The sequence below is a fragment of the Herpailurus yagouaroundi genome, unplaced genomic scaffold, assembly GCF_014898765.1.
Source record: "Herpailurus yagouaroundi ecotype Mexico unplaced genomic scaffold, PumYag 191, whole genome shotgun sequence".
Classification (NCBI taxonomy): Eukaryota; Metazoa; Chordata; class Mammalia; order Carnivora; family Felidae; genus Herpailurus; species Herpailurus yagouaroundi.
Window position 1 is genome coordinate 13,944,910 of NW_024412422.1, and position 23,490 is coordinate 13,968,399.

Sequence of the window (23,490 nt, forward strand, 5' to 3'; positions counted from 1 at the left end):
CTCTCCGGGTCCTGTCCCCTCCCTCATCAACCCAAAGCCCTGAACTTACCACAGAGAGGAGGGGGTTGAACTTTCCAGAGTTTACACTCAAGAGCATTGCTAACCTTCGTTCAAGGTAGATGGGTGCAGCCTGCAGCTGAGAGGGCCCGTGGGTTCGAGCCCAGTGAGCCCTGACACTGTCCAGGACGAGAAAGCAGAGGCTGTGGGCTGCCCCCACTCAGCTCTGAGACCCACCTGCCCCGAGGCCCTCAGATCTCTGCTCAAGTCTGGCTAGAAGCTGAGGCCACTAGAGACAGAGGTGATGGCCCCAGAGCCCCTAAAGTGTCACCTCCTGCCACGAGAGACTGGGATCAGCCAGGTGGCAGCACATCCAAGCCGACACCTGGAGCAACTTTCAAGTGGCCGACAGGGTAGGACAGGCACTGGATATGGGGACCTTCCTGACACAAAGGAGAGAGACCCACATGCTTGGGAGAAGCTCGATGCGATGAGGCCTGGAGACAAGAAGAGGAAGGATGAGGTTCAATAAGGGCCGTGCTTCCAAGGCTTTTCCACGTGGTCTTCTTTCAAGCCCAGGATCACCTTGCTGGGAAGGTACTAGATGCCCGTCACAGAACAGCAACTTAGCCAGTTGCTAAGTGTCAAGCATCGTGCCCTGCACGACACGGTGGCATGCACACCGATGTCTATGGGGCCTCAGGGGGCCTCTTCTGCAACACAGGACAAATGCAATGACCCACAATGACTTTGGGCAAGTCCCACTGCATCACCTCAATAACAAAGAAGTCAGGTGCAATCCCTAAGTGTTCTTGAGAAACTGTGGGAGTCTAAGCAATCTGACCTTCGGTGATCTTAAAGGCTCCACGGAAAGTGACCTGCCTGTGCTCGCCTGTGCACAAGTCAGACCAAGTGTCCATGCAAAGCTAGGGGCAAAGCCTGGGGCTGACCAGCGGTGCCGGCCCCATGGCGGCCAGGAGATGAGCAGACCATGTGAACGCTCAGGATACAGCTCCATCTGCCACTGGGTGAGAGACCGTGTTTCTGCCTGTGCAACACCAGAACTCAGAGTGGGGTGCACAGACAGACAGAAGGAAAGAACAGAGGGCCGCACAGTTAGAGATCAGTGCACGGGGACTAAGAACAGGTCAGAGGGATCAGACCTCTGCGAGACCTGGGACATCGCAGGTGGAGCCCCAGTCTGGGATCTGAGTTCAAAACCTGACAATGCCTTGATTGACCATGGTCCCCCAGGACGACTGACGGGGCCTGCTGAGACTCGGTGTCTCCATACAGCAAATGGGGATAACATCATCTGCCTTCCAGAGTTGCCAGTGTCCCCAAGATGGCAAAAGTGGACCAGCCAGGGGTGGTGTTTGTCAGTGCAGAGGGGGGACTAGGGAAAGGCTTCAGGGAAGGTGGAGCTTTACAGTGACAGGAGCGGGGGCTTCCTGGGACCCGAGGTATCCCCAGCAGACATGGACGTGCTGCAGAACAAGCCAAGCAAAGGCCCTGAGGCATAAATGTGCCACACTATCACAGTGACCTCCCACTAGTGTGCCCCAGCACTGTCATGCCACATGCTGGGTTTGGGGCTGTGTGAATGCACGGAGGCCACCCCACAGTCACTGGCCACAGGAAAGGGTGGCGTTCAAGGCTGAGATGAGGCCATGCCCTGCAGCCGAGTGCCCATGATGTTCAGTGGGACAGGAGCAGGGTGACAAGAGACCATCATGTGCTTCCAGGAGTGCTCTCCTTCTGAGGGACAAGAGACACACTCCTCAGACAAGGTCTGAGCATAAAGCATGAACTTCACAACCAGAATTTCCACAGGCAAGCAAATGTTATCCTTTGAAGCAGCCCCTGGTGCAGGTATGCGGTCCCCCGTGTCCGCCGGGGGTCCCCTCTGGAAGCCCTCAGAGCTCTGCACCCCTTCAGGAAGCTCCCAGTGAGAGGAGCCGAACTCAGGAGATGGCCACGGGCGATCTCTCAGTGCTGGCCACATTGGGTGTTGTCTTTCAAGCTGATCACTCTAAAGGGGTCTCGTCAAGGACCAGCATTTTATTTAGTTAAGAAAGAAAGTCAGGCCTGTTTCTTTACAGCTACACCCTCACCAGTGGGTTCGGGAATCCATCCTGACTTCCTGTTGAAGACGGTGGGGTAGGAGCATTTCTGTTCTACCGTCCTCCCTCGAAAACAACACAAACTACAGAGATAGGGGAGTCCTCGTGGCTGATGAAACAAGGCAATCACTACTCCCCCAAACCACAGACACCATGAAGTCTGAACTGGAAGAAAGGAACATGCTGACAGCTTACACATGCCTCTTCCTTGGACCCCCAAGTAAATATCACTTCTTGAAAGTCATGGCCATGATCCTCCTGCTGGAATGAAGAAATAGGATTGTGGATGCCACCCAGGTGAGGGGAGGCATCTCCCTGTCTTGTTTTTCTAAAGAAAAAACTTCTTATAAGTTTATTTTGAGAGAGAGAATGAGCACAAGCAGGGGAGGGGCAGAGAGAGAAGGAGAGAGAGAGAATCCCAACCAGGCTCTGCGCTCTCTGCGCTCACAGCCCAAGGTGGGGCTCAAACTCACGAACCATGAGATCACGACCTAAGCCAACATCAAAAGTCGGATGCTAAACTGATTGAGCCACGCAGGCACCCCCAAAAGAAAAATGTTTTATTTGAAGTATTACATACATACAAAATATGCATGTATCATAAGTACAGATATATTTTCACAAACTGAACACAACTGTAGGACCAGCAAGGATCGAGAAACAGGAAGTTAACAACCCAGAAGTCCCCTATGGGTCTCCTTCTAGTCATAGCTCCTCAACTGTGGACAACCACTCTCCTGCCATTTGCTTCTTTTGTACTTTAATGAATTGCCAATATCCAGTTGTCTTTGGGTGATTTCATACAGAAGCATACTATATGTGTTTTTGATCCTGGCTTCTTTTGACCATGATGCTCATGTGATTCGTCCAAATTTTTGCATGTGGCTGTAGATTGTTCTCATTGCTGTCTAGTATTTCATTGAGTGGATGTACTATAATCGACTTAACTATTCCATTGTTGATGGGAATTTGGTGATTTCCAATTTGAGGCTGATGGGACTAGTGCTTCTGTGAACAACTGAGCACATGTAGAGATGCGATTTTACATTGTGGGATGGAATTGGTGTCGGAATTGATGGGAAATCACACCAATGGGCCATTTCTATGACAGAACCTCATTTTCCAGCTAAAACAGATACTGGGAGTGAAGTGAGGCTGGGGAGAGAAAAGGGGCAGCAAGGGGTTGGTCATAACATGGACAGCCAGTGATGTAAAGAGCTTTGCTGACAACCATTATGACCGTGGACTCTGAAACACGAGAGAGACCGAATCCCTAGGCAGAAGATAAATAACAGCTCTGGCCAGAGAGCCTTCCAGACAGTAAGTAAGCCCATAGTGCATCTGCTCTGGACCACTCCCACATTTTCACATGCTGCTATTTGGAAGGTGGTTAAAGAATAATAATCACAAAGGAACTCACATGGGTCCTATGGCATTAAGGGTGGGGGAGCAAATGAAGAAGAACACACAGCATGAGGAATCGTCCAGAGAAATACAGAAAGACGTCAGAAAATCAGTTCACAGACCCAGAGAAACTACAGATATAACCTCTTAAGAACTGGTAGGGGCAGAGGCACTTGGTGGCTCAGTTGGTTAAGCATCTGGCTCAGGTCATGATCTCATGTTTCATGCGTTCAACCCCCATATTCCTGCTTAGGATTCTCTCTCCCTCCCTTTCTTCCCTTACCTTTCTCAAAATAAAGAAAGTTAAAAATTTTAAATAAAAAAATAAAAAGAACTGACAGGGTCAGATGAGTGGAAAAAAATACACACAGAAATTTTAAAAAGAAATGATTTGAGGGGCACCTGGGTGGCACAGTTGATTAAGCATCCAACTCTTCATTTCGGCTCAGGTCATGATCTCATGGTTCATGGGTTCGAGCCCCACATCGGGCTCTGTGCTGACAGCATGGAGTCTGCTTGGGATTCTGTCTCCCTCTTTCTCTGTCCCTCCCCTGCTCGCTCTATCTCTCTCTCTCTCTCAAAAACAAATAAATAAACATTAAAAAAAAAGTTTAAAAAATTTAAAAGAATTTAAAAAATTTAAAAAATAAATGAAAAAAATTTTTTAAAAAAAGAAATTGTTTGATAACAGAAAGAGATGAAAGCTGAAAAGTGAGTTAGTGGAGCTCAGGGGAAAATGAGAAAGAAAAATAAATACATCACATATTTTTTTAAAAACCCCATATAATAAGCAATGAATAAATGATGAAGCAGAGCATAAACAACTAGAGAGTTGTAATGAGTGGATTGCAAGAAATCACACAAAATTAAATGGAGAAGACTAATAAGACAAAAATGACAGATATAGGAGGCAAAAGAAAACTCAACATATACATTGGTGAAGAAAACAGAATAATAGAACAGGAGGAAAAGTATTCAAGTATATAATGGAAAAACCCCTGAAAAACAAAACAAAAACAAAACTTGGCTCTACAAATTAACTGCCATTCACTGGCCCAGGAAAACTCGATGGTGTAATTAACACCAAGGCATCTTTAAAAAGGTCCTGATCTTAAAGGATAAAGAAAGAACCATATAACTAAGGGGGCAGAAAGGTGAATTGAGAATTAGAATCCTCCATAGCAACCCAATTTCAGAAAACAGTGGAGCAATATCTACAGAGTTGTGAGAGAAAGAAATTATGAACCAGAATTTTATACCCAACAAAACTGTCCTTTGAGTATAAAGTTAATGGACATTCTGTAACATAAATTTAGAGGCTTAGGCATCCATAAGGTCTTAAAAAATTACTTCATGCTGAAATCCAGCCCACCAAAATAAGTTCATCAATGGAAGAATCCTGGTGAATACTGAATTAATATTTTTGAAATTGGAGCAATTATTGTTTTTGAATAGAATATAAAAACCTTGACAATGTACACAAATAATAACAAAAATTGAAAGTGGAAAAACAGAGGTGGATGGCATGAAAGTTGATTCATTATATAGATTTAAAACTTAATAAGGGATGAATAGTCAGAGCACAGGGGTTTTTAGGGCAGTGGAACTATTCTGTATGATACTATAAAGGTGGATACATATCATTATACATTCGTCAAAACTCAGAGAATATACAACACAATGCAAACCATGGACTTTGGGTGATAATGATGTCCTGATATAGGTTTATCAATTGTGACAAATGTGCCACTCTGGTGGGGGATGTTGATAGTGGGGGTGGCTGTGCATGTGGGGGCAGGGGAGTATATGGGAGTTCTCTGTACTATCCTCTCAGTTTTGCTGTGAACCTAAAACTGCTTTTAAAAATACAGTGTATTGATTTAAAAAAATGATTCTAACCTATTAAAAGTTTTCTCTCACGGACTTCAAGCTATATTACAAAGCTGTAATCATCAAGACAGTATGGTACTGGCCCAAAAACAGACACTCAGATCAATGGGACAGAATGCAGAACCCAGAAGTGGACCCACAAACATATGGCCAATTAATCTTTGACAAAGCAGGAAAGAATATCCAATGGAATCAACACAGTCTCTTCAGCAAGTGGTGCTGGGAAAACTGGACAGCGACTTGCAGAAAAATGAACCTGGACCACTTTCTTACACCATACACAAAAATGAACTCAAAATGGATGAAAGACCAAATGTAAGACAGGAAGCCAACAAAATCCTCAAAGAGAAAGCAGGCAAAACCTCTTTGATCTTGGCTGCAGCAACTTCTTACTCAACATGTCTCCAGAGGCAAGGGAAACAAAAGCAAAAATGAACTACTGTGACCTCATTAAAATAAAAAGCTTCTGCACAGCGAAGGAAACAATCAGCAAAACTAAAAGGCAACTGACAGAATGGGAGAAGATATTTGCAAATGACATATCAGATAAAGGGTTAGTATCCAAAATCTATAAAGAACTTATCAAACTCCACACCCAAAAAACAAATAATCCAGTGAAGAAATGGGCAAAAGACATGAACAGACACTTCTTCAAAGAAGACATCCAGATGGCTAACAGACACATGAAAAAATGCTCGACATCCATCATCATCAGGGAAATACAAATCAAAACCACAATGAGGTACCACCTCACACCTGTCAGAATGGCTAAAATGAACAACTCAGGCAACAACAGATGTTGGTGAGGATGTGGAGAAAGAGGATCTCTTTTGCACTGCTGGTGGGAAGGCAAGCTGGTGCAGCCACTCTGGAAAACAGTCTGGAGGTTCCTCAAAACTTTAAAAATAGAACTACCCTACGACCCAGCAATGACACTACTAGGTATTTATCCAAGGGATACAGGTATGCTGTTTCGAAGGGGCACATGCACCCCAATGTTTACAGCAGCACTATCAGCAATAACCAAAGTATGGAAAGAGCCAAAATGTCCATCGATGGATGAATGGGTAAAGAAGATGTGGTGTGTGTGTGTGTGTGTATGTGTGTGTGTGTATGTGTGTGTATATATATATATACACACATACACACACACACACATACATACATATACACCCCACACACACAATGGAGTATTACTCAGCAATCAAAAAGAATGAAATCTTGCCATTTGCAACTACGTGGATGGAACTAGAGGGTATTATGCTAAGCGAAATTAGTCAGAGAAAGACAAATATCATATGACTTCACTCATATGAGGACTTTAAGACACAGAACAGATGAACACAAGGGACGGGAAGCAAAAATAATATAAAAACAGGGAGGGGGACAAAACAGAAGAGACTCTTAAATATGGAGAACAGAGGGTTACTGGAGGGGGTGTGGGAGGGGGGACGGCCAAATGGGTAAGGGGCACTAAGGAATCTACTCTTGAAATCATTGTTGCACTCTATGCTAATTTGGATGTAAATTTTTAAAAATGAAATAAAATAATTAAACAAAAGTTTTCTCTCAGAAAGCTAACTAAAGTTTACCAGAGGCTGGGGAGGGGGGAAACTGGGGAGGCATTGTGTGCTGGTTATAGGATTTCTATTTGGGGAATGAGAACATTTTGGAAATAGGAGAGGAGATGGTTGCACAATACTATAAATGTACTAATGCCACAGAACTGGACACTTAACATGTTTGAAAGGGCAAATTTTGTGTTATATAATGACTACAATTAAAAAAAAATAAGAATGTAGTATAAAAAACCCCACTGAATCACACACTTTAAATCAATGAATTGTATGGTGTATGAATTGTATGTCAATAAAGCTGTTTAAAAAGTTTTTCTCTTAAAAAAAGTTTTTCTCTTTTCCCCATTAACTTTAAGGAACTTTTAGGAACTACTTATTATCACTTAAGATTAAGAAATGTGTTTCTCAAAAATAAATAAACATTTGGGGCACCTGGGTGGCTCAGTGAGTTAAGAAATGTGTTTCTGAAGTTTAGCAATTTCTTTCCATTTCATTTCAAAGACATACAAATGGATTTGTCTTCAGTTAAATTTAAGAAAATTAAACTTGACTTTTTATTTTAAAACTGCACGCAGGGGCACCTGGGTGGCAGTCAGTTAAGTGTCTGACTCTTGGTTTCAGCTCAGGTCATGATCTCACAGTTCATGGGATTGAGCCCCGCATCAGGCTCTGCACTGACAGTATGGAGCCTGCTTGGGATTCTCTCTCTCCTTCCCTCTCTCCCTCTCTCTCTCTCTGCCCCTCCCATGCTCACGCTCTCTTCCTCTCAAAATAAATAAATACTAAAAAAAAAAAAAAAACACAAAACAAAACTGCATGCAGACTAAGATCCATTTTTTTTTTTTAAAGTTCTTACTACTCTGTATGTGTGCGTTTGTATAAAGAGTCTGAAATAATGCTCACTGGATGCTGGTGAGGGTTACCTCAGATCGATGGAATTTGGGACAACTTTTACTTGTACTTTTCTTTGTTACTTGATGTTTTACAAGGCGCAGCAGCAGACTTTGAGTATCATTTTGAGTACTAACCAGGGAAGGACAGTCAATGCAGTTGTTAAAACCGCGGACTTTGAGTCAGCCAGACTTTCCACCACCTCCCAGCTCTGACTGTGGTCAAACTGCTTAAACTCTTTGATCTTTCATTTTATCTTCCACAGAACAGCAAAATAGCAGGTGAGAACAGCACCTGCCCTGTTGGGCTGTCTTGTGGCTTAAATGACACGATGCACATAAAATGCTTAGCCCAGTTCCACCCGGTACTCAGCCAGCCATTAGGTGGTGTTAACGTGCTCGGCAGGGTCAGGCAGGCTGGGCCCTGGGCCTGGGCAGCTTTCTGGCTGTGCTGCTGACCTCAGGCACAGACACTAAGCCTACCTCCGTCAGGGAAAGACAGCCCAGCACCCAGGCACAGACATCGGAGGGACAAATGACCCCTTGGCAGGCCGGGTCTGCTTCTCAGATGGAATGTGAACCTGCTAGGCATGACACAGGGTCCCCGTGCTTTCCTCCTGGTTGAGCCTGGAGCAAGAGGGTGCAGCTGGAGCCCAGGCCAACGAGAGAAGGCAGTGTGACTTGTGCGCCTGCCTGTGCCCTGAGCCCCCTTCAACCAGCAGCCGAACCCTCAGACAAGCTCATCACACCCACTCGGGCTGCTCGCGAGACACCCATTTCATCTCCGTCCCCGCTGGAGTCGTGACGGGTTAGACAGGGTTATATTTTACTCCTTTCCACGGGGCAGCCTTCAGTGCCTGGCGCAGTGAGACGGAAGAAAGGAAAACAGCTCCAGATGCCCTTCGTCGAGGGAAGCCAGGTGAGGAGTCTGAGTGACCGCTGTGCCCCCAATGCACCCATACGCACATCCCCCCAGGCCCTCTCCAGGGAAGACAGGGACAGACCTTCCAATGGGCCTCATGCGTGGCACTTGGCCCCTGATCTGTAGAAAAGACTTGGCTTTCCAGAACCCCCATATTCATGATCCCAGGACCCATGTTAACCAGGGAGGAGACGGACAGGGCACCAGCAGGCATGGTGGGAGAGCCCAGCCCTGGACAAGGCACAAGGTCCAGAGAGCTCCAGGCCAGGGCTCTGGCACAGGCAGACAGGGGGAAGGGCCGTCACCCCCTCCTTCTCAGGCAGCCTGTCCCATCTGAACCCATATGAGGAAGACAAAAAAAAAAAGGAGGATGCAGATGACCAAACACCTGGTTTTGCCTGAGGGGTCAAGGGCAGGACACATCTCAGGGCCTCCCAGGCTGGAAGCCCAAAGGTCTTCAGTCACACCCCCCCCCCTCCCCCTGGGCATGGTGGGGAAGGGGCTGGGGTGGCCAGGCTGAAGGGACTTTGGTGAAGCCTGGCGGGTTGCCGGGGCTGGGCTCAAGAGGGCAGGCGACACAGCGGGTCGGAAAGACCACTCTGAGCAAAGGCCGTGGCTGGGAGGGAAGCGAGAAAATTGAGTTCATGGAACTTAATCTGTTTTTCCACGATTAGCTGGGGTTTGACGTCACAGATGGAATTGAGGAGCGAGGCTGTGCGGAGACAAGGGGGATGGGATCTGTCCAAACGCAATTCAGCTGCATTCTGGCCATTAGGTCTGGGAGCAACTCTGAGCCAGGCCGTCGGAGCCTGCCTAGACATTTGTGACCGTGTGGAGGACGGCTGGCAGCCTCAGAGCATCTGGAGCACCCCTTCTGGTTACCCTGGGTCTCTCCCCCACATCCTCCAGGAAAGCCCCCTTTCCTCTGCTCTCGGCTTCCCAAGTCTGCTGGCCCCTAATCAGGGGCAGAAGCAGGTAAGAGAACTTCATCTGCCCCCACGTGGGCAGCTCTCCCCCACCATCCACATCTAGGGAAGGCAGGCTCCAGATGAATAGGGGACAACCCCCTTGTGCCCCAGGGACGTGCCTGCCAGGCCAGGGGTGGGGTGGGGGAGCGTGTGCATGAAGTTAGCACCCATGGGCTGCCTCTCTGTCCCTGGGGGTAGTAGGCACATCCCCCAGGAAAGTCTGGGCTGGAAGGAGCTGGGGGAGGGGGGTCCAATCCCTGCCCCCAAGGGTGTTCCGTCTTTAGCTGTTAGATGTTGGACTTCCACCAAGATTTCTCTGGAGGAAAAGGTAAAGGACGTTCCCCCCACCCTCCACCACACCCCAGGTCAACGGTCACCTTATATATGAGAGTGAGACCTGGATTTCACAGGTGGGAAGAGCCAGAGGACACAGCCTCACCCCCTGCTCTGGCCTGAGCAATGGAACCAGGACCCATGGAGCCCCAAAGCCTTGGGCACCCCTGCAGTTACTGACATCCCAGGGAAGGCCATAAATCCCGTCACCGTGCACCCGGAGGGCCAAGCTGGGGACCTCTGCCAAGCCACTGCAGGGCTTGGCCATCAGACCCCAAGGGACAGTGGCCGCTGGGGGCACTGCAGGGCAGGTGCTGCTCTGCGAGGCTAGGAGCTTGGGGTGGTAGGAGCGAGACCCTTAGGAAATGCTTGAGGGCTGTGTAGCTTTTCACCTGTAACACCTCAACCCGAATGGCAGGCAGGGGGTTCAGCGGGAGGGTTTTTCATGGCTGCGGTGCAGAAAGCAAGGCAGACCCAGAGAGGGTGGGTGCCCTTACCCTGCTAAGGGGTATCAGTGCCCTGATTTCCTGACTCCTACTCCCTTGACGAGCCCGCAAATGCCAACGTCACTTGTGGGGGAAAGGGGAGAGGAGATTTGCACGTGGGGAACTGAAAACTGAGAGCCAGATCCTCTGGGCCAACATGAGGGGCTCGAGCCAGCACTCACCTCCTGCTCTGTACTCCTTGCCCTTGGGGGATCCTGCCGGCCACTGCTGCTCTGACCGTCCCCTTGGGGGATCCTGCCGGCCACTGCTGCTCTGACCGTCACCACGCGGGCCTCCAGGGGGTGCTCCCCACAGTGAGCACTCAGCACAGCTCCAACAAGCCTGAGCTGTTTTAAGAAGGCCACTGGACGAGGCCTTAAGAAGGACATGTGACGAAGGAAACACAAATCCAGAGGGACCTCGCCTACCAGCCTGGCGGCAGGCGGTGGCTCACACAGCCATCGGCTGGGGCGTGCTCAGGGGCCTTCCACCCGGTGGTCGCCTTTCCCGGGCGCTGCACTTCAGCAGCAACATCCAGATCATTCCATGTCAGCAGTGCACGTGTCTGCTCACCGAAGGTCCTGCGTCCGGGCCTCCCAAGAGCGTGTTGGCCTTGGAGAGAGCACCGCTCTGGGGTAAGAATGCCCCCCAGCTACTGAGGCAGAAGAAGGGGGGACCCCTCAGATGTTTGAAAGTGGGGGGCACCTCTAGGCGAGTGGGGCTCTGGTTACGCCGGTATCTGGCACAGAGATTGGCCCAAAGCACCTTTGCTCTTCAACTCCCCCCCCCCCACCCCGGAAGAAGCAGCTTCGGGGCACCCGAGTCTGCTGAGAGGCAGAGCTGGGATTTCCCCCCAGACGGGTGATGGCCCCTTGTTACAACGGCAGTGTGACAGCGATAACCTAAGTAAGCGTCAGTGACAGTCGCAGCAGACAGTGCTGAGTGCCCACTTCTCGGGCCAGCCTGGGCTCCGGGTTACGACTGGACACCCCGGGTGGGCCCAGCACCCAGCAAGCCTGCTACGGCGATCCAGCTTCCGCCACCATTGTGTACCTCTCTCCAATCCTCTTCTTTCTTTCCTCAAGTTCCCACCTTGGATCAAGTCCCCTCGCCCACACCCGCTGCCCCGTGACAGGGGCTCCCACGGGGAGCTGACCTGCCATCGGCCTGTGCCTTCCTACGGGAGTCTCCCCCGCCGCCAGCACGCACACATGCAAGGATCGGCCCCCGTGTTTACAACACGCAAACAAAACCCCCACGGCTCTCTTAACCCCACCCCATCTCTCTGCTCCCCCTTTATAGCAAAACTCCTCCTAAGACTTAGCTACGCTTGCAGTTTCCATGTTCCTAATCTCTTTCAACCCACTACTCCGCTACAAAGGCACCGGTCGGGGCCGCCAGCGACCCCGGCGCGGCTAAGCCGATTCTCAGTGCTCCATCACGTCTCCACCTCCGTTACTTCTTGTACTTAACACCCACTGATGGAGCACGTGCAGGTGGCAGGCAGGTAGCCCAGCCCTTGGACAGACCTGCACCCCACCGACAAACCTCTGCTTGGAGCCCAGCGGATGCAAGACTCCGGTTGGCTCCAAGCTGATCGGCCATAAGCTATAGATTATGCTTCGGTTTTTGTTCCAAAAAAACACAGCCGGGATCGTGCAGCCTCGGCAAGTGGCCCCGTGGGGCTGACCTCCGATCTAGAGGGGCACAGACTCCGTGGTGGGGTTTAGGAGCCGGGGTCCCTAGTCCTGCCCGCTTTAGGGCAAGCTCTCATGGCTTGACACCCAAGGCTCTTTCTGCAGACGCTACAGCCCAGGGGGGGGGAGGGTCCAGTGGAGTATTAAAGCCATTAGCTCTGAGAAACCGCCCACAGCTCCCCATAGTGCCTGACACCGTGGTTCCCAAACTTGCCGGGGCCCAGGAACCAGGTGGAGTGCTCTTTGAAGGTACAGATTCCAGAGAAACTGAGAGGTCAGAGCCTTAGCTGCCTCCCTCCTGCCCGGGGGCCCCCCCCCCGCCCCCGGTGAGGAGGTTGGAGGAGGAAATGTCCAGTCTGTCCAACACTGACTCTCCTGGAGGCCCCACCAGGGTCTCATCTTATCCCACCTCCCAACACACGCAAAACCACACTTTCTTCTCGGTCCCTCGGCGCATAAACCCCTTCGTCCGCTTTACATAGTCAGAGTTACTTAATCCTCACAACTGCCTTGTGTTAAATACATGACCCCCAGTTATCTATTTGTTTAATTGAGATGCAATTCACATGCCATACAATTCATCCTTTTAAAGTGTGCACTTCAGTAGTTTTTAGTATATTTACAGAGCTGTGCAACCATCACCACTACCGAATTCCAGAACATTTCCTCACCCCAAAAGGAAACCCAGTACCCGTGAGCACTCACTCTCTGTCCCCACCCCCACCCTCACCCCCACCAACTCGCTGGCACTCATTCATCCGCGTTCTGTCCCTATGGGTTTGCACATCCCGGACATTTCACATAAATGGATTCGTACCATGTGTGGCCTTTTCTGTCTGGCTTCTCTAACTTAGCATCATGTCTTTGAGGTTCATCCGCGCGGCCTGGATCCGTACCCCCTTCCTTTTTATGGCAGAATAACATCCTGCTTCATGGCTATGACATCCGTTTTCATAGCTGCAGAAACTATGGCTCCATGTCTTTGAAGCCCCCTGTCCCCCGCCCATGACTCAGTAAGCACCGGAGTCAAGTTTATCTTTCTGTGCAGCCAAGAGAAACGGCTCAAGAACTGAACAATCGTAATCACATTTGCACCAATTTATATAAATATATACCCTTAGCATTATTAACAGCGCTTTATGGTTTATAAAAGCCTTTCGCTTTATACTCTTGCTTTTTCAGATCGATCCTCCAAGGTGGAAAAGACAAGTGTGCCCCACTTTTGGAAGGAACCAAGAATTTAAAGTGGTGTGTCCAAGGCCTGAGACATTTATTGATGGATTTATGGTGGCTGCATCAGAATCCAGATACAACGTAAGCCAACAGGATAGCTTTAACACTTGTTTACAAAGATGCATGATTTAGAGAGGTGCTTTTATTTTGTCTTTTGGATTACTTTGTAGTGAATGCAAACCTTGCAGCCGAGGGAAAACCCACATAAACTCCATCTGAGAGTGATCACTGGGTTTCAATTTAATGTTTCTGACCGATCCTGGAAATAAAGGTTGGTATTTCTTTCAAAATACAGACTCCCTGGTTCCGTCCCAAATCTTAACTGCATTGCTGAGGGAGGATAATTTGGATGATTTATTGAGGATCAAATCTCAACTTTGTAACCTGGCAGGTAAGTTCCTTAAATCCAAGTCTCAATAAGCCCCTCCAACCTCCCCCCTCAGCAAGAAGTGTTTTATTTTAATTTTGTAAACATTTTTATTCATTTTTGAGAGACAGAGACAGAGCGCGAGTGGCAGAGGGGCAGAGAGAGGGACACACAGAAAACAAGCAGGCTCCAGGCTCTGAGCTGTCAGCACAGAGCCCGACGCGGGGTTCACATTCATGAACCACGAGATCACGACCTGAGCCGAAGTCAGATGCCTAACCAACTGAGCCACCCAGGCGCCCCAAGAAATCGTATGCTGGCTTCCCTCTGAACTTCACGTATCCAGGGGTATTTACTGAGCCAGATGTCAGGATCTGTACCAAGTGCTAAGGTTCCGGGGGACCACAACAGAGCCCACTGGGAGCCTCTAGGCCACATGAAAAGACAGACATTGCCTGAGTTATCAAAGACCTGCTGGGGAGTATTACTCACCCTTAAAAAGGAAGGAAGATGCTGACCCCCGGGCCGGGCCTGCCTGCCTCACCCTGCTCTAGCCACCCGGCATGCTTCCTTCTATTGGAATAACCCGGGTGAGTTCCTAACTCCAGCCTCTGCTGTGCCTGTTGAAGCCGGTACCTGAGACTCGGCACAGCTGGCTCCTTGCCGTGATACAGGCTCAACACCAGATGCCGTGCCCCTCCGGGGAGGACCCCACTGCTTACCACGCTCTCGAGCGATCTGATTTACGTGTACACAGCGCAGGCAACCCCACGCTGGGGGCCTCGCCTGCCTCATTCCCAGCCGGAAGAAATTACAGCAAATCTGCCCTATTTGCCTTTTCATTCCCTGCAGGTGCTGGGGAGCAGGGGCCTGGCACTTAGTAGGTAGTCAAGAAGGTTTGCTTGGTGAATGTTCAGGCAGATAATGCCACTAAGCAGCCAAAGTGCTAATTACAAACTGCTCTGTTAGCTGTTCCTCAGAGCAACTGAAAGATTCTCCAAGAATAGCGCCTTGCCGTCCCTGGAATAACAAACCCAGTTTCTTGATAGCGTCTGTGACTCAGACTGTTCAGGGAGCCAGACGTGCCTCCCCCCTTCCTCCCCCCACCCTGTTCCCCCGAGAGTATGCAGGGGCATAAACCTCAGACACACACAGGGCTGGATGCTGTTATCCATGGAGGGCATGGGGTGCATCCGGGGCCATCTCAACCCCTTTCCTACGGGGGTGTTTTGGGAAAGACAAGCGTGGCCTTGAGTGAGATCCAGAGATCCAGCAACACCCAGGGGCCCAAATATCTTACAGAGGCTGCCACCTGCTCTCAGATATGCTCAGTGCATTACAATTTATCACACCGGGCCGCCACATTCTCGTTAGGAAGTCATTGTTTGGAAGTAGCCAGAGAAAGGTGGGAAGAGGAAAGCCGTGAGGGGCTGCGTCACTTGACGGGGCCACACAGCGAGTCAAGAGCAGGATGGAACCAGAATCCATATTTCCTGGCCTGTGATCCAGGCTTGACCTACTGTGCCCTTGGGTAAGCAAGGGTCCAAGCACCTCAGGCCACCAACAATTGGGTGCAAGTGCTCACTCAGTAGGGAGCAAGCAGGCCTGGTTCCCTCCTGAGCCAAAAGGAGCAGCCAGTGTCCCGAGGGGGAGCTGTGTGTGTATGCACATGAAAATCCATGTGTCTGTACAACTCTGCCCAGGCCTTGCTCTATCTCACTGAGAAGCGTGGCCTTTACAGCCAGGCGTCCCAGGGCTGCCGGAGAACACTGTAGGCCTGGAAAATTTCCCAGCTCTTCTTTGCAGTGCTATTAGTTTCCCTTCATCGCCCCATAAAATCCTCCTGCCGATGATGGATGCCACCCCATCGTGGGAGGGAGGGAGGAAAGAAAACACAAAGGAAAAAAAAAACCCTCTGGTTAAACTTGGAAAACCCCATGGGCACATAACTTGGGAAAAGGCAGCATCAGAGGTAGTTGGGTTGCCCAGTTCAGCTGCACAGGCTGTGCACTGCCCAACTCCAAGAGATGACATTCTTGTGGACTATAAGATTGGCAGTCCCCTGAGTTGGGCAGTGCAGGGAAATGGCCCTGCTTGATCTGGGGCAATGTTTTCAACAGTCTCAAGGTCCACTCCTCACTGAAACCTTGTCCTAGCATGAGGATCCTTCAATTCTCAGGAACCACCCTTTGGGTCAGAAGAACTGACCAAAATCGAAGAGGAATCAGGGTGAAGACTTTGGTGTCTTTTGAGTCATTCTGGGGGCCAGGCTGGAATCTAGCCCCAAGCCTAGGACCTGACGGAAGAATTAGCTGTCTTTTATGAGCTGAATCTCGCTTCTCCAGCACCGTCCTCTCTCTGCAAACCACTCTTATCTTTCACCAGTTCTGGAAAATTCTTAGCAATTCTCTCTCCGAACATGACTCGAGCTTGTTTTTCTCTACTCTTTGTGGAATTCTAATCAGATGAAAGTCAGGTGTTTCCCTTCTCCATGTGTGTTATCTTTTCTATGGCTTCCTTCCCTTCCCTTTGCTGTTTTCTGGATGATTTCTTCACATGTGGCTTCCAGTCACTAACTCCTGCTTCAGCTATGCCTACTCTCCTACTGAAGTTCTATTTGGTTCTTTTTCAGATCTGCTTCATCATTTTTTACAGCTTCTCATTCCCTGCACGGTTTTCCAACTCTGCCTTCTATTTATTCAAACGCATCGAACACAGTTATTTTCTCTTCTCTGCCTAAATATTGCTGTAGCTGAGGTCCCGAGGGTCTGTTTCTGCTGTGAATGGTTCGTGCTGGCTCTGGCTCTGGCTCATGGTGTCTTCTCTCTTCTGATGCTTCGTTATTTTTGAGGACGAACTGCTCATTTTCTGTGGAAGTTACGCGGAGAAAATCCTTTGAGACTCAGGACGAGGGCCTGTGCTTTCTGAGATTTACATTTGCTTCAGCAAACGCCTGGGTTACTGCCTGTCTGAGACCACCCTCAACTCCCCGCTAGCAGTTGGTCTGAAGAATGGGTTGGGGGCGGGGGGGGGGGTTGAGCTCACCCTTGTCATCCTCCAGAACAGATAACAAGTATATTTATTTGCTGGGGCTGCTGTCACAAAGGACCACAAACTGGGTGGCTTTAAATAATACATTTATTCGCTGATGGTTCTGGAGGCCAGAAGTCTGAAATTAAGGTGTCCGTAAGGTCAGTTCCCTCTTAGCTTCTGGGAGTTGCTGGCGATCCTGGATCCTGGGCATTTTTCGGCTCCCTGCTGCATCTGCTGTCACGGGCCATTCTCTTTGTGTCTCTGGGTTCCTGTGTCTTCACAGGGACCTTCTTATAAAGTCCTTGTTACAAGACCTTGTAAATCCTTCTTATAAGGACGCCAGTCAGTGGACTTAGGACCCACTCAACTCCAGTAGAACCTTAACCTGATTACATCTGCAAAGACCCTATTTCCAAATAAGGTCACATATGCAGGTGGGGGGTGGGGAAGAGGGTACAATTCAAAGCACACTCTCCTTCAGGGTGTAACCTCTCTCAGCAGCCTGGACCTTATAGTTTCTACAGTTTCTTCTCAGTGTCACCTGGCGTGACACTTTTCACTCTATTCACTGCAGCACGCTGCCTTCCCTCTGTCACCCCAATAAAGGGGACGTGGCCTCCTGCGGCCCCACCTGTTGAACACCCTCAGGGACAGTACACAGGAAAGGACAGTGTGACAAGGTTCTCCCTGGACTCCCTCAGCAGCAAGCAAATGGCAAAGGTTGGTCTATTGTACCATAAGAACCATCTTCATTTTGAACAACTACTTAGGGGGGAAAAAAAGCAAACAGTCAATACACTAAATTCGATGAAAAGTTCTAGTAACTAAATCTTCCTTCCACTCTTGGGATAAATCCTACTGGTCATTCTTACATTATTCTTTTAATGTTTGGCTGAATTAAATCTTTTTTTTTTTTTCAGAAAGAATTCAGGTTTCTATTCAAAAGTGAGACTGGCCTGTGGTTTGGCTGAGTTATCCTCTGACTTTGATATGAGGGCTCCTTCATGTTTTCGTATGTTCCGGAATAGGCTAGAACACGAGTATTATCTATTTCTTGAAAGGGAAAGATGCTTGAAATCTTTGGGAGACTTCAGTCCTGTTTTCGGGGCAAATGTATTTTCTGGAGAAGCCAGTTTTGGTAGTTTTTATTTTCTCAGAAAGTCCTACGTTTCACTTAGATTTTCTAATTAATTGGCGTAAAGGTGCATATAACAGTCTTTTCTTTTTAAAATCTCTTCTGGAAAAAAAAATTTAAAAAACAGCAAAAAAGGGGCACCTGGGTGGCTCAGTCGGTTAAGCATCTGACTTTGGCTCAGGTCATGATCTCACAGTTCGTGAGTTTGAGCCCCACATCAGTCCATGCTGTCAGCACAGAGCCCGCTTCAGATCCTCTGCCCCGCTTTCTCTGCCCCTCGCCTGTTTGTGTTCTCCCAAAAATGCATAAATATTTTTAAAAATCCCCTCTGTAGTTATATTCTCTTTCTCGCTTGTGCCTTCTGCTTTTTTTTTTACATCAGACTTACCAAAGTTGCGTTTCTTTTGTTAGTCTTTCCAAAGAACATGCTTTTAGAATTATTAATGAATTTTGTTTTCTGACTTCACGTGTAATGATATCTTTTTACCTTCTCTGAGTTTATTTTTCTAGCTTCTTGAATTGACAGCTGACTTCAATCATGTTTAGCCTTGCTTGCCTCTTAATAAATGAATTTAGGGCTACAGATTGTCCTTTGACTACCAATTTGCCTTCACTCCATAGGTTTTATATTCAGTGGCCTTACTGCTCTTCATTGAAAATACTGTCGTTTAAAATTTTTCACGTTGGGGGCATCTGGGTGGCTCAGTTGGTTAAGCGTCGGACTTGGCTCAGGTCATGATCTCACAGCTTGTGGGTTCAAGCCACCCATCAGGCTCTGTGCTACCAGCTCAGAGCCCAGAGCCTGCTTCGGATTCTGTGTCTCCCTCTCTCTCTCTCTCTCTGCCCCTTTCCTGCTTGTGTTCTCTCTCTCTCTCAAAAATGAATAAACAGTTTTTAAAAAATAATAAAATTTTCGCTTTGACTCTCATCTAACCTAAGAGTTACTCAGTTTTTTGTACCTAATGTGTATCTCTTGAAGATTTTTCTTGTCAATTCACATGCAGTCGTAAGGAATAATACAGAGAGATTGCTCGCACACTATCCAGTTTCTCCTAATGGTAACATTTTACAAGACTATAACAGCACAGGGAGGACACGACACCGATAAGATCTATAGATTTTAATCACATTTCCCCAGTTTTCCTTGTACTTATTTGTGTGTGTGTGTGTGTGTGTGTGTGTGTGTGTGTGTATGTGTGTGTGTGTATTAAGTTCTACACAACTTCATCATCTGGGTGCATCTATGTAGACGTCTTAGAGACTTTCAAAGCTCAACATTGTTACTTTATATGTGTCATTTTTTCACTCATAATAGCATCAGTTTTTATTTACTGTATTTGAAGCTACATTGTTAAGTACAGAAAGTCCACATCTTTTCACTTTAACTTCCGGTGGAATATTCTTTTTATCAGCTGAAGCAATTCCTCTATCCCTAAAATATTTTCATTTTACTTCTCTTTTCATCTGATATTAAATTGCTCATTTGCTTTCTTTGCTCTGTTTGTTAGGGATTTCTTTCCTCATCCTTTTATTTTCTTCTTAAATGGTTTCTTTCTTTTTTCAGTCTCATTCAAAAAAAAATTTTAGCTTATTCTGAGAGACTGTCTCTGTTCACAATTATTGTGCTTAGTGATATTTGATATTGTGCTTAGTGATATTGTGCTTAGTGATTGTGCTTAGTGATATTAGTGTGCTTAGTGATATTGTGCTTAGTGATATTGTGCTTAGTGCTTAGTGTGCTTAGTGATATTGTGCTTAGTGATATTTGATGTGCTTAGTGACTAATTCTTGCCATTTCCTATTTATTATATTTATCTCCTTTCTTCTTTGCTCTTTATTGGATTCATTTTGTTTTGTTAGATATATCTTTTTTTTCCCCTCTACTACACTAGATTTTTTGTGTTGGTTTTCATTTTTCATTTTTCTTTTTTTTTTTTAATTTTTTTTCAACGTTTTTATTTATTTTTGGGACAGAGAGAGACAGAGCATGAATGGGGGAAGGGCAGAGAGAGAGGGAGACACAGAATCGGAAACAGGCTCCAGGCTCTGAGCCATCAGCCCAGAGCCCGACGCGGGGCTCGAACTCACGGACCGTGAGATCGTGACCTGGCTGAAGTCGGACGCTTAACCGACTGCACCACCCAGGCGCCCCAATGTTTATTTACTTTTGAGAGAGAGAGAGAGAGAGAGAGAGAGAGAGAGAGAGAGAGAGAGAATGGGCATGAGCATAGGAGGGGGAGAGAGAGAGGGAGACACAGAATCTGAAGCCGACTCCAGGCTCTGAGCTGTCAGCACAGAGCCCAACGTGGGGCTCGAACCCACAAACTGTGAGATCATGACCTGAGCTGAAGTCAGAGGCTCAACCAACTGAGCCACCCAGGCGCCCCTAAATATTTAAAGTTAAACACGTGATTCTCTAGAGTGCCCAGATTTAATAAAGGTCCACCTTTCCTTCCCCAACAAGAGAGAAAACTTGACAGTTGTACTCATCCTACATCCGCATTCACCCACCAAACCGGGTAGGTCACCTGAGGACCCTTCCTGGTCCTCACATGTCACACATCTAGGCTTGGCACATACCTAGAAACCTCTCTACCTCCTGGGTACAATTTGGCCATTGTTTCCTTTCTCAGCCTCATTCTGTTTTCACTCTATCCTTTGCTGACTCATCACGGTTTCTGATTCACTAAAGGCATCTCTTTGCCCACCTGGATATTTAATAATATTTGTTCCATCACACAGAGGATTTGGAGGAGGAAGAGAAGGCTGAAATGTTGCCCTCAATCTGCAAACTGTGAGCTTGCCTCTGCTCCAAATGCAGGCATCTTGGGGCGCCTGGGTGGCTCAGTCAGTTGGGCTTCTGACTTTGGCTCAGGTCATGATCTCACTGCTCATGGATTTGAGCCCCGCTTCAGGCTCTGTGCTGACAGCTCACAGCTCAGAGCCTGAAGCCTGCTTTGGATTCTGTCTCCAGCTCTCTGCCCCTCCCCTGCTCATGCACATGTGTTCTCTCTCTCTCTCTCTCAAATAGAAATAAACATTAAATTTTTTTTAATGCCGGCACCTTTATTTAAGCCTGGGGTCAAAGAGAACAGGAGCTGGCCCTCCCCTGGTGGCAAAGGCGGGAAGGTGTCAACAGCCCCGTCCTCTCCATGCAGGAGCCGGTCTGGGACAACGGAGCTGGCACACAGGCCTCGGCAGAGCTGAGCACAAACACAAGTCCTGGCAGCCCCGGATCCACAACCCTGGCGGCTGCTGAGGCCGACTGCCCTGTCCTCTGCCCCGGTAACCCCCGCGCTGATGCGCGCATTCCCAGCAGGCCCCCCTTACGCCGGAGCTCGCTCAAACGGGACTTCTGTTATTCTCAACCAGGAAAGTCCTGACTAACAGCAGGATGGTGCATCCTCTTTTGACCTTCTGCAAGGTTATTCACCTGCTAAGTAAACCTTTCCTCCAAAAGGGCAGTAAGGTAAGTTTCACTCTACCCCAAGGTCAAAAATGATTGAGAATTCCAAATCAGCTAAGGCGTTTTTCTTTGTACAGCCATTGTGAAATCTCACAATCTACCTTCTGAGTCCGCGTAGGTCACGGGGAGGTGATCTGGTTGGGGGAAGGATGCAGCTGGCCGGGGTGGAGGGCAGACGTGGGGCAACACGAGGCCCCGTGTCCTGGACGTGCACTGACCTTTCCTCATGCGGAGACATTACCCGTGAGACACTTTCTGTGCATCTGGGGAGCTGCGCTGGGCTTTTAACAAATCTGGGCCCACCTGCGTGGGGCCTGGAACTACCTCAAAGGTTTCTCCCCTCCCGGAGGTGATAACACCACCAGGTCGGCCACCCAGCACGTACACGGCACCACATGGGCTTGGTGCTAAACACGTACAATAACTTGGTACTAAAATAAAACCCAGCTTGGTGACATCTTGACACAGCTTTGCAGGAACAGCAGGCTCCTGTGTACACAATGTCCCACTCTGCACGCCTGTTTGTAAATTAATCACACATCAGTAGCCTTTGCTCAGATTCACACGTTTCTGGACCACTCTGAGGGTAGCTCAGGCTGCCGGATCTTCTGACCCACTTAAAAACCAGACCCAGCCCTTCGACAGATCCTAGATGGAGGGTCTCCTTCTTGCCAGACTCCTCAGCCTCCGGGATCTTGCTTCCCTCCCGTGCAGAAGCAGACAGGGCAGGGAGAACCAGGGCCAGGGGCTCCCCTGGAGCCCTGTCTACAAAAGTGTCCGGGTCCACTGATACGATGATTTTAAGACAGATACGAACACACACGCTTGTGAGACGTCAGTGGAGGCAGTATGAAAGCAGGACCGAGAGAAATGGAGAGAAGCGAGTCCAAGAGGGGCAGCTTTTGTCATGTGCTCATGCCCCCACTGGCCACCATGCGGCCCTGGCCTCTCCCCGGGGCTCTTCCCTGCGGTGTTACCCTTACACCGCCTCTGCTCCAGGGGTCCTCTGGCTCCAAGAACACTGCCTGTTTTCAAGCCCCGTCAGGCTTGAGTCAGCCCTGAGGGTCCCTGAGGGTCCCTGAGGGCTGAGTCCCAGGCCCTGAGTCCTGACCCCTCAGGTCAGGGCCGTAGTGGAGCGTCAGCGGAAAGAACATCAGGCTGGGCTCAGCCACTTGTATGCTCCACATAACCCCGGCCTGCGTTTGCTTGTCTGGGAAGGACAGCGAAGACCGGAACTTTGTCAGGGCTCTTGGGCAGTGCTGGGTACCCGGGTGGAGGAGTGCAGGCTGACAGCTCATGTTCGCGTTGCTGGGGAGACAAACTCTCGATTTAGAGCTGCCCCAGGGTGTCCTGTGCCAGCTGCTCACCGTGATGGCTTCTCCTGAGCAGACGGAGGTAGGCCCCTTGCCCTGGGAGGTGCCCTCACGCCCATTCAGCTTCTCTAGGCCAGCAGCTCCCACCAGTGCCAGGAGGCCCAGGACGTGCTGCTTCCTCCTTCTGTCAGACTCCCAGCTGACCTGCCCCCCTTTTCCTGCAAGTCCTCTGGGTCAGCAGAGAAAGGCTCAGAGTCTTTCCACCCTCTCCCAATCCTGTGGGGGCACTGGACCTTGTCCCAGCCCTCCTTGGCCTCGGGCCAGGGGTGGGGTAACCTCCCACCACCTAGGCCTTGAGATCTGGCTCCCTCCATATTCAGCCCAGTTAGGGGGTCACACGCACTTGGTTGCTCCCCCAGGATTTCATTAAGAACGAGGACAGGGGCGCCTGGGTGGCACAGTCGGTTAAGCGTCCGACTTCAGCCAGGTCACGATCTCACGGTCCGTGAGTTCGAGCCCCGCGTCGGGCTCTGGGCTGATGGCTCGGAGCCTGGAGCCTGTTTCCGATTCTGTGTCTCCCTCTCTCTCTGCCCCTCCCCCGTTCGTGCTTTGTCTCTCTCTGTCCCAAAAATAAATAAACGTTGAAAAAAAAAAAAA

General features: G+C 49.0%; 1 protein-coding gene and 1 long non-coding RNA gene across 13 annotated transcripts in view; one reads left to right on the top strand and one right to left on the bottom strand.

Moving 5' to 3' along the window:
- Nucleotides 1-23,490, bottom strand: part of PITPNM2 (phosphatidylinositol transfer protein membrane associated 2) — a 111,203-nt gene that overhangs the window by 37,011 nt on the left and 50,702 nt on the right. The gene's annotated exons all lie outside the window — the stretch shown is intronic.
- Nucleotides 8,856-14,018, top strand: LOC121010389 (uncharacterized). The gene is made up of 2 exons (XR_005781129.1): nucleotides 8,856-9,778; nucleotides 13,469-14,018. It is a non-coding gene; the product is annotated as an uncharacterized LOC121010389 (long non-coding RNA).